This window comes from Felis catus, chromosome C2 (genome assembly GCF_018350175.1).
Source record: "Felis catus isolate Fca126 chromosome C2, F.catus_Fca126_mat1.0, whole genome shotgun sequence".
Classification (NCBI taxonomy): Eukaryota; Metazoa; Chordata; class Mammalia; order Carnivora; family Felidae; genus Felis; species Felis catus.
In genome coordinates, this window is record NC_058376.1 from 140,563,507 (window position 1) to 140,578,161 (window position 14,655).

Consider the following 14,655-nt stretch of genomic DNA (forward strand, 5'->3'; position numbering starts at 1 on the left):
GGAGGGGAGAGACAGACTCTTGTTGCATCAAAGTCCAGGTCTGCATCAAAGTCTGATGCTTAGAGCCCATCGGAAAATATTTGGGTTCCCTGAACTCAGGATTCCTTCTAGTAATGCAATTCATTGCACATACAGGTGCACCCAAACCTCTGCATCACCTTATGGGAATTGGGACTTGAGTAACAGTCACAAAAAATGTTGATATTCTGGCTGCTGCTAGTGCTATGAGGAGTAAACTCTTTTATCTCTGCCCCAAGAGTGTCATGTTTTCTGCCCTCATTCGTTCACTGTGACAAGCCGTTAGCCTGCAGTAGGGGGAAAAAATCTCAGACCCTCAAAGTTCTTGTCAGGCAAGAGTCTCATAAGGGATGTAATCCCTTTTGATTTTGAAGGATTGACTCTGAGGTTCATTTAGTGCTCTTTAACCAAGTTAATTGTTTTTGCCTAGTTTTGGATAAATCTTTGTTTGTCTCTCAGAGTAAGAGGCCTGGTTCCTAGTACTGCAGAAGTCTTCCCAGAGTAACCTGTGTAAATGGACTACTGATGAGATGAAGTCTTCAAGGCCTCAAGGGCCTCCCACATTTCACTTGGAGCTGCTTCTGGGAACTGTTCTTGTAGGGCCAAGTGCTAATGAGCACGAACAGGATTAAGAGGAGAACAAGAACCAGAATCTGTCAGCCTTACCTGGGGCTATATAAAGTGCTCTGTTGATAAAATACTAACTCAGGGGTTTAATTGGTTCTTCTTTAGCCTCACAGGGCTCTCCGTTCACATCAGTCTGATGCTTTGCTCTAATTCTACAACCTATTAACCTATCAACCTACAACCTATTAACCTCATCTGACTGAAAGGGAACCTTCCTACTCAGGAAGGGATAAAGTGGAGTTTTTCAAATTCTGATACTGACACCACTTACATCAGTCACTGGGTTGTTAAAAATGAAGATTCCTGGGCCCCCCTCCAGACCTACTGAATAGATCTTTTTATGTGCGCCCAGGAATCTGTATTCTAAATAAGCCCTTCCCCCCTCCCCCCTCAGTGGAACTGGATAATGGAATGAATTTTGACACTCAGTGGGCTAGATAGAGTTTATTTCTATAGAGAAGTTTATTTTGGGCCCTACTTTGCTCAGAATTTAATATTTTTGAGCCTGGGCTCAATTTGACCTGCAATTCCTTTTAAATAAGAAAGAAGATAACATTTCTTTTGCCTCAGAAAGAAAAAAGGTAGTTTCATGAGCTCAAAAGGCACTTCTCAATTCTACTTTTATGTGTGCATATGCATATTTATTCTTCACTGATTCATTTTATCTGCCAACACACACACACACACACACACACACACACACACACACAACACATACGCATACACCATTATGACTGATTTATCTGATTGGATGCCACCAAGATTGAAGTGGTATACTAATAAGGCACATTTTCTATAGCTACTAAAGAACAAATTCATTAAATATGTATCATTATGTGTTTATGCAAGTAGGCTTGAGAGAACACACTGCTTATATAAAATAAATAAGAAAGGACAGAATGTCAATGTCATGATGCATTTATCCCTGCCTGGCCTCTAATTTCGAACTCCAGGAAATAGTACTTATGGTTTTTAACTTCTTGATTTTAAAAGATGGTTGAAGAAAAGGAGCTTATGGGAAGGCTTCCCATTACTATGTTGGGTTGAGTTTGCAAACAAAGTATGTCACCAGGAATTTAGCCATTTCCCCTTCTGAAGCAAAGATTTCTCCGATCCTCTCCATTAGTCTGCCATGATTAAACTAATCCTTAAGTCTTGGATGGCACACTCATCAAGGACTAAATTGCCCATTGTCCACACACATGGATGAACAATGGGGACAGATATTCACCTAGTTGCTCTTACTTAACCATCTGTTGTTTAGAGTCTACCTAAGTGAAAGCACTCTCCCTTTGCGTGGCATGACTTCCCTGCTTGGGACCTATCTGGAAAACTGTATTCATCCTTCAAAACCAAATTCAAATGTCTTCACATCAGTAAAGTTTCCTCACCCCCTATTTCTACATAGTTAGTTGTTCAGACATAGTTAGATGTTTCTGTGGCATATAGATCAGGTCAACAAGCTTGTGAGTGATCACAGGCTGACTCCTAAGGATGGGCTCAAGTCAAAATATTTTTGTTGAATCAATTGATTGATTAATTAAGGTACGCTTTGGGATCATCTAACATTAGGGAAACAAAAAAATGGCTCCTTCCTCAGGGAGAATCTCTAGACTTCAATCTAATTCTAGAGGCTAGTGATGCTATTTGTAGAACCTTCTTGTCTTTATGATAAGACTTTCCTCACGTATGAATAACTGAGTCTCAGTGAAATTAACTCACAGGAAAATGATTCCACATTAAAGTAACAATATTGATTATCTACACATTAAAAGAGAAAGTTGTTTTTTAGCCTTGGCTCCTCTCAAACAGATTCCATTGAGTGTTTATTACATGCCAGCACCTCATATTTGTTTTCCTTATTAACTCTTACCCTATGTTCCTGGTTATATTGATTCTATCTTTTTCCAGTCTCATAAATGAAGAAACAGGGATCTAGAGGAATTAAGTAAGTTACCCATAATCACAGGACTAGTTAAGTGGTAGAGTCAGACTCAAACTGAGGTTGCCTGGACTGAACCATGTCCTGTCAGAGATACTGTCCTGCTCTCACATGACTGTCTGCTGAAATTGGAATACTTTTTGTAATGGCCTTCTGAGCATTTGTCCAATACCTTTCCTTTTCTTCCCTGCTGTTACTGGTGCCAATTTACTGTTGCCTAATTATCTCTTAGAAGTTGGCCATTCTTAAAATAGATTCCACCCTTCTGCAATCCTATTCTCTTTCCATGGCTTGCACATTGATGTGTACGTACACACACACACACACACACACACACACACACACACATCAAAGATACGGGAATTCTAAAAAAAAAAGACAACATATTTCTGTGACCTCATCCAACATCATTGGCTTGAGTAAGCTACAACTATGAGACTTCCTAAAAAAGACTTTTTGTTTGCCCTTACCTTTTATTTAGGTCCCCCACAACTATTACTGAATAATTTATTTAATCAAACTGTGTATTTATAACCCACTACTGAATTCTAGCACCATTTGCAAAGTGACTTCTTAGTTGAGATTGAGATGTGCTAAATGAAAATATTGCCAGTTTTAAAAATGCAATTTTTCACATCCAATCTTATCAGGCAATGGTTCTGCAACTTCAACACACACACACACACACACACACACACACACACACACACCCCAATCACTGAGGACATTGAAAATGCAAATTTCTTGGTCTTATCCATACAAGGATTTTGATGAAGTCTTGAATGCAGCCCAGAAAACTGTACTTTAAACCAGCTAGCTAGGTGATTCTGATGCAAATATTTTGTGATCCACATTCTGAGACATCAAGAGAAAATTTTAAGTGAGAAACGTTTTTCACTTATATAGGACAATGCCCTAAATCTAGAATCTTCTTAGCCAACTTCTGGGACTACACTTTTATCATAGTTACAACAAAGTTAACACTGACAGAAGTGACTATTCAGTCACTTATTTCCATACGTCGGCAGCCTACATTGAAGTAGGGATGGCACACATTAAAGATGGGATGTGAGCCACAGCTATCATCCTCCGTATGCCCATGTGCCCATGACAGACATCATCTATTAATCATAGCATTCCTGTTGGCTGAACCTGGACCCGTGACTGTGAAACCACTCCCAATCATTTCTAGAGCAATTGCTAGGACATAGCCATTGGGTCCTTGCCCAAAGTGCATTGAAATAGAAAGAAACGAAAGAGCTAAATTATGATTGAGAAATACTAGTGAATTTAGAACTCCTCCCTTCTCCCTCCTCAGCAAGCATCCCGCACTACCTCTCCCAGCTTGCTGGCACGTTCACTGCTATTGCAGGCAAGTAACCCTGGCTACTGGAGGCAGACAGAGCCAAAGCATGAACAGGGTGAGGAAGTCAGTCCACTCAAGGAAGCTCCACTGTGCTGGGACAGAGGGTTCTTCCTTGCTTCTCTTTCTTCTCCTTCCTCTTGCTGAGGGACCTCTCACCAAATGGGGAGCCAATAGGGCTTCCTACCGAAGGTTCTAGCTATGTTGAACCTTTTTACTGTAACCATAGGGTTACCCCTTTCAATTAATAGTTGACACTCAAAGAAGTCAAATGACTTACTCAATGTTATTTAAAGTCAAAAGTAGAATTCAGGTGCCTGGACTCCTAGTTTATTGCTATTCATAAATTGAAGACCTTGCTGCAATTGGCTCATAAAAATAGCACTGCATAGTCAGGCCTTTGTCCAGTAATTCTGATATCACTCTCGATCTTAGTAACATATTACAGTTTCTATCTTTGAGAATCTTTGATTAGGCCAGGCTCAACCAGGGATAAATTCATATGCTTGGCAGACAGCAACTCCACCTGATTGTAAACCACACACCTTTAATCACAATTTATTTCTGCAGAGGTGTAAAGTCATGATAACACGCCTGTGAAGACCAGGTATTTTTGTATCTCAACCATGGAGCAGCCAAGAAGGGTTGAAAGAATAAGAATATTGAACTCAGACACACCTGGGCTTGAATCCCAGCTCAATCTCTACCCAGCTGTGTGGCCTTATGCAAAGACTTCTCTGGGAATCTGTTTCCTTACCTATAAAATAATAAACTCATTTCCCTCATAGGGTTGTTCTGGAGAAGGTATGAATTAATGGTTGTAAAAATGGCATGGATACATGCCTGGCATATAAGAGGGGCTCAGCAAATTTTACTTGCCCATCCCCTTTTCTTGCTTTCTACATGTTAGCAACAAGACAGTCTACTCTCTTTCATCCTTTCTCTCACCTTAGTGTCTCCCAGGACTGACTACATTTGCAAGGCCCAGTGGAAAATGAAAAGGAGGGGCCATTTGTTCAAAAATTATTAGGAATTTTGCGATGGTACCAACAGCCCAGGAAACTGAGCATGGGGCCCCTCTGAGCGACTGCCCAGGTCACTTATATGCCATATAGCCAGTCCTGGCTACAAGACCATCTCTGTGCTGAACCTTCTCTCATCATCTCTTTGGCCTTGATTAGCCAGTGCTGAGGCTCCAGGTAAGCATGGGAAGTAATGGCACTGGCTTAAGAGTTAGTTTGATTTATAAGTTTTTTTTAAATGTGAAATTTATTTTGAGAGAGAGGGAGAGCACGAGCAGGGTAGAGGCAGAGAGAGAGAATGCCGAGTAGGCTCTGTGCTGTCAGGGCAGAGCCCGACGCGGGGCTCAATCCCACCAACTGTGAGATCATGACCTGAGCCGAAATCAAGAGTCAGATGCTTAGCCGGCCAAGCCACCCAGGTGCCCCAAGAGTTAGTTTGATTTAAATCCTGGATCCACTACTTATTTTCTAATGAACTTTCAGCGAGTCAACAATCTCTGTAAGGCTTGTTCTTCTCCTGTAAGTGGATCTAATAATAGCATGTTCCTCGTAAGGCCCAGATGCAGGTTAAATGACACTGAAGCAGGAAAAGGCGCTAACTCAGGACCTAATCCCAGGGACTCAAATGTTGGCTGTTGTTCTAATGTCTTTCTTTCCTTTGTACATCTCCCGAGTCTTCAGGCTTTACCAATCCAGTAGAGTCATAGTTAGCGATAATTTCCACAGAAAGGGCAACTCAGAGCCCTGTCACAGTAATCACCCTGGAGAGCAAAAAGGCTGCAAAACAGGCAGAATCTGCAATCTCAGACAATTCAGAAAGAAGCATAGCGAATGACAACAAAAAATGATGATGATGATGCTCTTGATAAAATTAACGAAGGTAAAATATCTGAAGTTTGTGGAGTTGATTTGTTTTCCATCACTTATATTCTATTATCTCATTTGACACCTCTTCCCCTACACACTGTCAACATATTACCATCTACATTTACAGGTTTCTTGTAGCTAAGTTTGCAAGACATTTAGTAATTTGCCTGAAGATTCATGCGTATCTCATTATCTGAAGGCTCATGCTTGTTTGATTGCTAATCCAGTGTTCCTTCTACCTCCATTAACAAAGGTATGGTTAAAGTAACATTTATGTGTCTGTCTCTTCTATTCCTGAGTAGAGTTGTTTTACTACCTGAACTGACAATGATTATAGCAATAATTTCATGTGGTTTTCAAAAAAGGAAGAAGTGGGGGTGCCTGGGTGGCTCAGAAGGTGAAGCAACCACCTTTGCCTCAGGTCATGATCTTGTGGTTCCTGAATTCGAGCCCCACATGGGGCTCTGTACTGACAGCTCAGAGCCTGGAGCCTGCTTTGGATTCTGTGTCTCCCTCTCTCTCTGCCCCTCCCCTACTTGCGCTCTCTCTCTCTCTCTAAAAAAATAAATACATGTTAAAAAAATTTTTTTTAAGTAAGAGATTGAATAAGGTAGTAAATCACTCATTTCACATTTAAGTAAATTTGGGGGCCTTGGCCAATTTCATGAAGTATGAGATTGTCTCTGCCCGGAATTTATAATCACAAACATTGCTATCAAAATTTTTGTAAACAGTTGATATTTAGGAAACTTGGTGGCATGGACGGATAATTGCCTAAAGGCTCACGCATGAAAAATTGTGATGATTTGAACTTGGGAAGGGATATATATTGTATCTGTACAGTAATTCTGGACGAACTGCCATTTTCCAATCTCTTTTTGGAGGTGGAACAGTGAGCTGAAAGAACACGTGCCAGTCCCACACCGCCTGCCTTCAAACTTTACATGAGAAACAAACTTCTTTTTACCGCACTGTTATTTTGGGTTTCTGATACTTGCAGCTGAAACTAATCCTGATACAGCCACGCTCCTCAATTTCCTCCCCAGATGCAAACTTATATTTTTGACTTTTTTTTTTTTTATGACAAAATGGGAGCTAAAAGAGGGATGTGCACGCATCCACCATCCTCTTAGCTGTTGCTGAAGAATTTTTACTCCCCTGGCCTCCACTGAACTTACTTTTGGGGCATGACCATATTGGTGGGTTCTGCTTTGAAGAGTTAGGGCCCCACATCTCAACCTCCTCCAGAATCCAACGGTGAAGGAATGGTCTCTGAGACGGCCACCATCAATTTTTTCCTTCCCTATACGCACATACCCACCCCCACCTTTGAACAGCTAGGGTCCATTGCCCCTCACGTTTAAACTCAGGGTAGCTCTGTAACTTGTAATGTGGAAGAAGTGCTGTGTTGACTCCCGGGACTTCCTGGCCCCAGACTTAAGAGGACTGGAGGCCTTTTCTTCTTCCCTCTTGGAAACCAGCTTCCACGTAAGAAGCCCGACTACCCTTAAACCACCACACTGGGAGAAAGCACAAACTAGCTACAAGAAGTCCCATGAGAGGCACTAGGTCACCTGATAACTGAGTAAAACTTTCTTGGAGTTTCTAGCCCAGCTCAGCCATACTGAATCAGGCTAAATGACCCCCAACCAATGCCAAGGGAGCGAAAGAAGTGCCCACTCAACGCTGAAGTCCTGACCCGCAGAATTGTGAGAAAGAGCAAATCACTGTTATTTGAAGACACTGAGTTGTGGGTAGCTTGTCACACAACAACAAGTAGCCGAAATAGCTGGGGAGGGGTGATCTGCCTCAGAAATGAGAACATCTTTGAAGTAAAGGAAGGATTGGTGAGAAAGACCTACCTTGCTACCAGTTTTGCCTGGCTCCCGCTGCCCCAACTTTGGGATTTTTTTTTTTTTAAAGGGAGACATGACAACCATTATATTCATAGCAAAATAAATTCTGCATCCCCAGGAATTAATCTGCAATGCACACTTGGAACACAACCTGTTCGGAAGTTGGCAACTTACTCAATGTACGTTAGCATTCATTCCTGACCTTCATGTGATGTAAATATCAATGTTGACTTCTGTGTCAGAATATTGCTTTGTGTCTAAGGCAGATATGTAATACTAGGTTGATCCTGAGCAATTCCAAAGAGGTAAATCATAGTGCCTGTATAATTGTCTGCATATTGGATCTAGTGTAGTGTATCAAGCAGGATTATGGGTAATTTTATGTTAATTAATGCTTGTTATGGCAATCTGTCTATGGAGTCTTATTCCATTCTAAAAGAAAAAATGAATACCTAGGTACCTAGGACCTACTCAAAGAGGCCTTTATTTACTTCATAACAAAAGGTTCTCAAAGGAAAATACTCTGTTCCGATCTAGCAGAAGACAAAATATTTTAATGAAGACATTTTGTAAAAGTGCTTTCCAGGGATATTCTAAGCGTGTCAATAGAGAATCATTTTACTAAAACTGCCTGCTTTGTTACTAAGGATCTTCGAAGTATTTATAGTTCAGTTAATTTATTTTATTTATTTATTTTTTATTTTTATTTTTATTTTTTAAATGTTTATTTATTTTTGAGAGAGAGAGAGAGAGACAGAGCTCAAGAGGGGAGGGCCAGAGAGAGAGCGAGACACAGAATCTGAAGCAGGCTCCAGGCGCCAAGCTGTCAACACAGAGCCCAATGTGGGGCTCGAACTCACGAACCATGAGATCGTGACCTGAGCCGAAGTTGGACACTTAACCGATTGAGCCACCCAGGCGCCCCAATAGTTCAGTTAATTTAAAACAAAGGGCTTCAGCTTTTTAACTTCTGAAGTTAATACAGTATTCAAATGGTGGCTTGAAAGTGTGGTGGTGATGGGCAGTAGCTCTCAACCAAGGCCGACCACTAGAAGAACTGGGAATCCTTCTACTCTAACCTCTAGAAGTTTAGCTCAACTGGTCTGGGGTAGGCACCGGGCAAGTGGAGTTTTTTTTAATGCTCTCTAGGTGATTCTAATGTTGACCTAGGATTGAAAACATGGTTGAAACAGTGTGGGCTTTGGAATCAGCACTGGGTTGGAATTCTAACCATTACGAGTTTTTATAACCTTGGGCAAATGGCAAAATCATCCTAAGGCTCTATGTCCGTGGTTCTCGAAATGGGGTCCCTCCATAAGAGGCATCAGCAGTATCTGGGATACTTTTGGGAAATGAAAATTCTCAGGCCTCATCCACACTTACTGAATCAGAAAATTGGGTGGTGGGGCCCAGCCTCCGAAAGATTTTGTTACAGGCTACAGTTTGAGGACCACTGTACTGTGTTATAAGAATTAAAAGGGCTAATGACTATGTCCTTCATTGTTCTTCAATATTTAATTAGGTCTTTACAAATCTAACTCCTCCTCCACTTGTCAGAGTATCTTGTTTTTTACAGGATTATAAAAGCGTAGTAGCAAAATTCAAAATATTAAAATGCTTTATTTCTAAGTCTCTCACTTTTATTGCGTTAAGCTACAAAGGAAAAGGAGAAAGAATAAAAATAACTACACTATTTACACCTGAAACTACTATTACACTGTATATTAGCTAACCAGAATTTAAATAAAAACTAAAAAAAAAAACACTACACTACTACTCTGAAATAAAATCATTAACATTTTGATATAGATTTGCTTTTATTTAATAAATTTTTAAAAATGTGTATTATTTAATTTTTGAGAGAGAGACAGAGACAGAGCATGAGCGGGGGAGGGTCATAAAGATAGAGGGAGATACAGAATTTGAAGCAGCCTCCAGGCTGTCAGCATAGAGCCTGACTTGGGGCTCCCAGGCGCCCCTAAATTTGCTTTTTATATATTGTTTTATAAGATTTTTAAACTGCTTTTTCACCTACCACATCTTTTACATCTCAATATTCTTAGACACCTTGGGGTGCCTGGGTGGCTCAGGTTAAGCATCCGACTTTGGCTCAGGTCATGATTTCACAGTTTGTGGGTTTGAGCCCATGTCAGGCTCTGTGCTGACGGCTAAGAGCCTGGTGCCTGCTTCAGATTCTGTGTCTCCCTCTCTCTGTCCCTCCTGTGCTTGTGCTCACTCTCTCTCTCAAAAATAAATAAACAATAAAAAAATTAAATATATTTTAGACATCTTGTTTTCAAAGTTGCTTTATTCCATCGTACGAATATGCCAAATATATTTAATCAAACCTATTTTTTTCAGATTCTTGCTTTTATAAATAATGTTTTTATCAGTTATTTAAAAAAATCTTTGTTGACATCTATGATGCCATTCTTGGGATCAAGTCCTAAATGTGGTATTGATAGATCAAAGTATAGATATATTTTAAGGGTACTGTTACACGCTGATGAATTGTTCTTGTAAAAGCTTACATGCTTGGGGCACCTGGGTGGCTCAGTCAGTTAAGTGTCCGACTTTGGCCCAGGTCATGATCTCACGGTGCGTGGGTTTGAACCCCATGTCAGGCTCTGTGCTGACAGCTCAGAGCCTGGAACCTGCTTCAGATTCTGTGTCTTCCTCTCTCTCTGCCCCTCTCCAGCTCATGATCTGTCTCTCAAAAATAAATAAACATTAAAAAAAATTTAAATAAAATAAGAGCCTAAATCCTTAGTAGAAGAGAGTGCCAATTCCCTTGCACCATATGGTAATGTTATAGATTACCATTTTATTTAATCTTTGTCTCTTGAGTATCAGGATGGGTTCATATTGTTCTTCTTTAATGAGGTTAAATCTTTTTGTCATTTAAAAAAATTGTAGCCCATTTGCATTTCATTCTTTGTCCATTTTTTAAAAATGCAAGTTTTCAGGTATTTTCCTATCAAAATGTAAAAGCTCTTATATATTACTACTTTCTTATATATTATTACTTTCACCAATATTTGGAGGCAATAATATATATATATATCAAATATTATATGTATAGTATATATATATACACACACACACACACACACACACACACACACATATATATATGGCAAGGACTCAATTGAGTAGCATCAGAGAGTTAATTTCAATTTCTTGTTAATAAAAAGTAAACCATAAATAATTTGGTTGGATTACAGTATTGCAAATCTGTAAAGAATCAGTATATTCCTTTTCCTAGGACTGCACTATACTGAACTAAATTGAGTCCTCTAATGACTAAGGATTTTGTGGCGTGTCAGGGCATTTGTTCTGAATGTTTCCTTGTAAAAATAGGATGAGATTCAGAAAGTCTGAGTCCTGGCTCCAAGTCTTGTTTTCCAACTATGGTTGATCTTACAGTGAGGCAAATAACTTAACCTCTTGATGCCTTAGTGTCCTTGTCCTTAAAACACAAATAACACAAATGATCTCTTCCTCGTATGGTAACTATGAGAAACAATACACACAATGGCGTAGCATACTGACTGCAGAGCCTTACTATCTCGATTGGAATCCCTACCATTTAACAGCTATAGGATTTGAGCAAGTTCCTAATCCCTCTGGGCTTCGGTTTCCTTATTTATAAAATGAGGATAGTAATAGAATTTACCTATTAGAGTGGTTGTAAGGATTAAACGAGTGAAGATATATACATAGTGTTTAAAATAGTGCCTGGCAGGTAGGAAGCACTATGCCTTAACACCATAGTCATTATAATTAGGTAAAACGACATGCATGCTCTGTGCTCTCTTAACTACAGCCCCACACAAATGTCAGCAGTGGGACCTATACCCGCCATAGAGACCACCACAATCTTGGCAGGTGTACAGAATTGAGCTGAATCTCTACCAACCCCAAGATATACTCAGAAATGAGTTTCTGAATAAGGCTCTCGCATCAACTTGGTTTTTGGTGATTCACCTCTTTCTACTAAATGTGGAGTGCAGAAAAACCAATCTGTTTTTTGTTAGCTAAAGCATGACTGTCAAAGCTAGCCCATGTGGGTCTATCACTTTGCTTCCACCCAGGAACTTACCTTCAGCAGACAAACCATAAAAGTGCTGTCTGTACTCAAGATGCTCTAAGACAGGCCCATGCCAAGTTTCCTCTCACAAAGCAGAGTGCCGCATTGATTTTTAGATTCATCATCTACAGTCGGGTTAACTAAATCCTGTGTTCTAATGTATGCTCTGTACCAGGTAACAAGGGCAGTTTGGGTCTGAACTCTTAATATGAATCATAATTAATACAGAAAATGATTCAAAGAAACTCCCAGCATTTTGGTCATCTTATCAGATACAACTCCTACTTTTGTCCCTATGATTTACACTGTGTAAAAGAAAATATACCCATACGGAATACGCTTGTGAATCAAAAACAAAGCCAATGCCCAAAATACAAATCAAAAACACTGCCTAGAACAACAGGCCTCAACTAATGAATTAAAATGATTGCTGGTTTCTTTAAAATATTAAGCCCATCGATGCTTGCCAAAAACCCCTTGGCTCGCTGAGGGATTCAAACTGCATTGTTCAGCTAGAGATTGAAATCCTTCCATTCATCATTGACATGTGAGAGACAAGACAAGGTTTTTGACAAAAAGGGGATGAGGCGCCAGATGGTTTCCATCTGTATCTCCATTGATCGTACAATGAAAACCCACCTTCCCTAATCAGAAGGCTATGTGATACATGGAAAATGAATACCCAGTATTTTTAAAGAAGCATAATCGCCCCTTCCCAACCATAGATGTATAAATATTAATGAACACAATCTGGATCTAAGCAAATTTAGCATGAACTTTTAGCAACCCTCCCTTGACAACTTCCTCCCTTTTTAACTGAATTAAACTCCTAAATTCTGCGCTTAAAAATAGCAAACCCTGCACTGAAGTTGGATCTGTGACTGAGGAAAACCTTCCCAGCTAGTAATCAGTTAACATAGCTCATATCATTGCATACTTTTTATAACCAAAAAAGGGTCTCAATTTGAATGAATGTTTAGCGAGTGTGAATAGTGAGATATAGAATCTACACTAATAAGTTGCGAATTGATTATTAATTGATCACATGCCATGCCTACTTCCAAAAGGCTTAAGCAAACTTAGAGATTATTACCTGCAACACCAGGAGTTGTTAAGTTAATTTCTGCAAAGTTAATTTCTGTGCTACATCTTATATTGAACAATTGAACCCCAGGAAAAAAGGGTTCTCTCTGTCTCCATCTGCCTACACACACACACACACACACACACACACACACACACATACATAATCTCAACCTTTCTATAAACTTAGAGTGTTAACTTAGAGTATTAAAACCATCTTAATGATTCATTTTCAAGAGAAAATACTAAATGTCTTTCTGAAATGTTTGTACTTACATCATTAGTATTACAATATCTCTAACCATGAAGATTTGGTAAGTCTTTCTTGTTGACACTCCCAAGAGGCTTTTATCAAAATATCAGAAAGAGACAAAGATTTTAAATTTTCTGTTAATTTCTTCCTTTTCTTCCTTTTCTTTCAGTTCAAACAGGGAAGATGTGCATACTTGCTCTAGCTTATATGTCTTTAACCTTGAAACAATGTTTTTTCCAAGAAGTATATACTTTATTTTTACTAACATTTCTTGTAGTTCAAAGTGGTCAGAATCTTAAAGCGAAAAATGACAAATCAGCCCAAAGATAACATGAAAAATTAAATCCATATTCTCAAGTCTCTCATGTGACTGGAAGGAAATAATCTTTTTTTTTCCTCTCCTCCAATATATATTGTTCTCATTCTGTCAACATATTTTTATTGAGAACTATGTGCTTGGCATTGGGTTGGGCACTAAAGATTAACACAATGGACAGTATTGCTATTCTTAGTTACAGATGTTATTTCAGATCCATCCTTTAGATATTGTAAAAGAGTGTTCTTTGTCAAAGTGTAACAGCATCACATACAGAATTCACGTGTGTCTCCAGCTCAAGTGATCAAACTCCTCTCCTAGCCACCAATTCCCTTTTGGGAATAAGTGCTCAGTAGGAGTAATTGCCAGTGTCACCAGCAATATTGGTGTTTGTTTAAGGTTAGCGTCACTAGGTCTTGACAAGCTTTCTTTTACCTTTCCTAACCCAATTTGGTTGTCAGCAGCATGATCAGATGTCAGAATAACATCAAAAAAGCTGAAGTCAAGGATGAGAGGAAGCTTGCAAAGCAAATGCTCAATATGTAAAAATGCATTTTCAGTTATGTTCAAGCCAAGAAGAACAAGGAAGGGAAACCCATGGCTTGAGCCAAACAGTGCAATGTGAGCATATAACAAAGAGGAAGGAAAACAGTCCTTCTCCCTGCTGCTTTTGTAATATCATCAAGAAGAATTATCTTCAAATTGTAAGGAAGAGGCCTTAAGTGGTTCATTTTAGTAGTAAACCAAAAAAAAAAAAAGAGAGAGAGAGAAAGTTTAAAGTGAGCGCCTAATTGTGTTCAAGTCTCTAGGCTCAGGGGCATCAGATCCTCAGAAGTAATGGAGAAAAACAAACAAGCAAGCACCAAATAAACAACAACTTCTTCTCCTTCTTCTTCTTCTTCTTCTTCTTCTTCTTCTTCTTCTTCTTCTTCTTGATATGAGAAAAGTAGCTTTTGTCCTGATTATCAAAGGAAGGAGCTGAGGGCAGTGGCAGGGAGAGGTGGGCATGGGAAGTAATATCAAACCCATAAAAACTGTAATTTAAACTTAAGAGCATGGTTAGTGATTACTATTGAAAAATTGATGAGGTAATCAATAAAGAGTAGCATGGGGTTGGGGAGGAGACATAAACAAATATATGATATGTGATACCTGATATATGGTACTATATATGTTATATGCTAAATTATATATATATGAAGGTATACCAGTGGCATC

The 14,655-nt window shown here is 39.3% G+C and overlaps 1 protein-coding gene across 10 annotated transcripts in view; it reads right to left on the minus strand.

Moving 5' to 3' along the window:
• Positions 1-14,655, minus strand: part of THRB (thyroid hormone receptor beta) — a 391,572-nt gene that overhangs the window by 310,872 nt on the left and 66,045 nt on the right. The window lies entirely within an intron of this gene.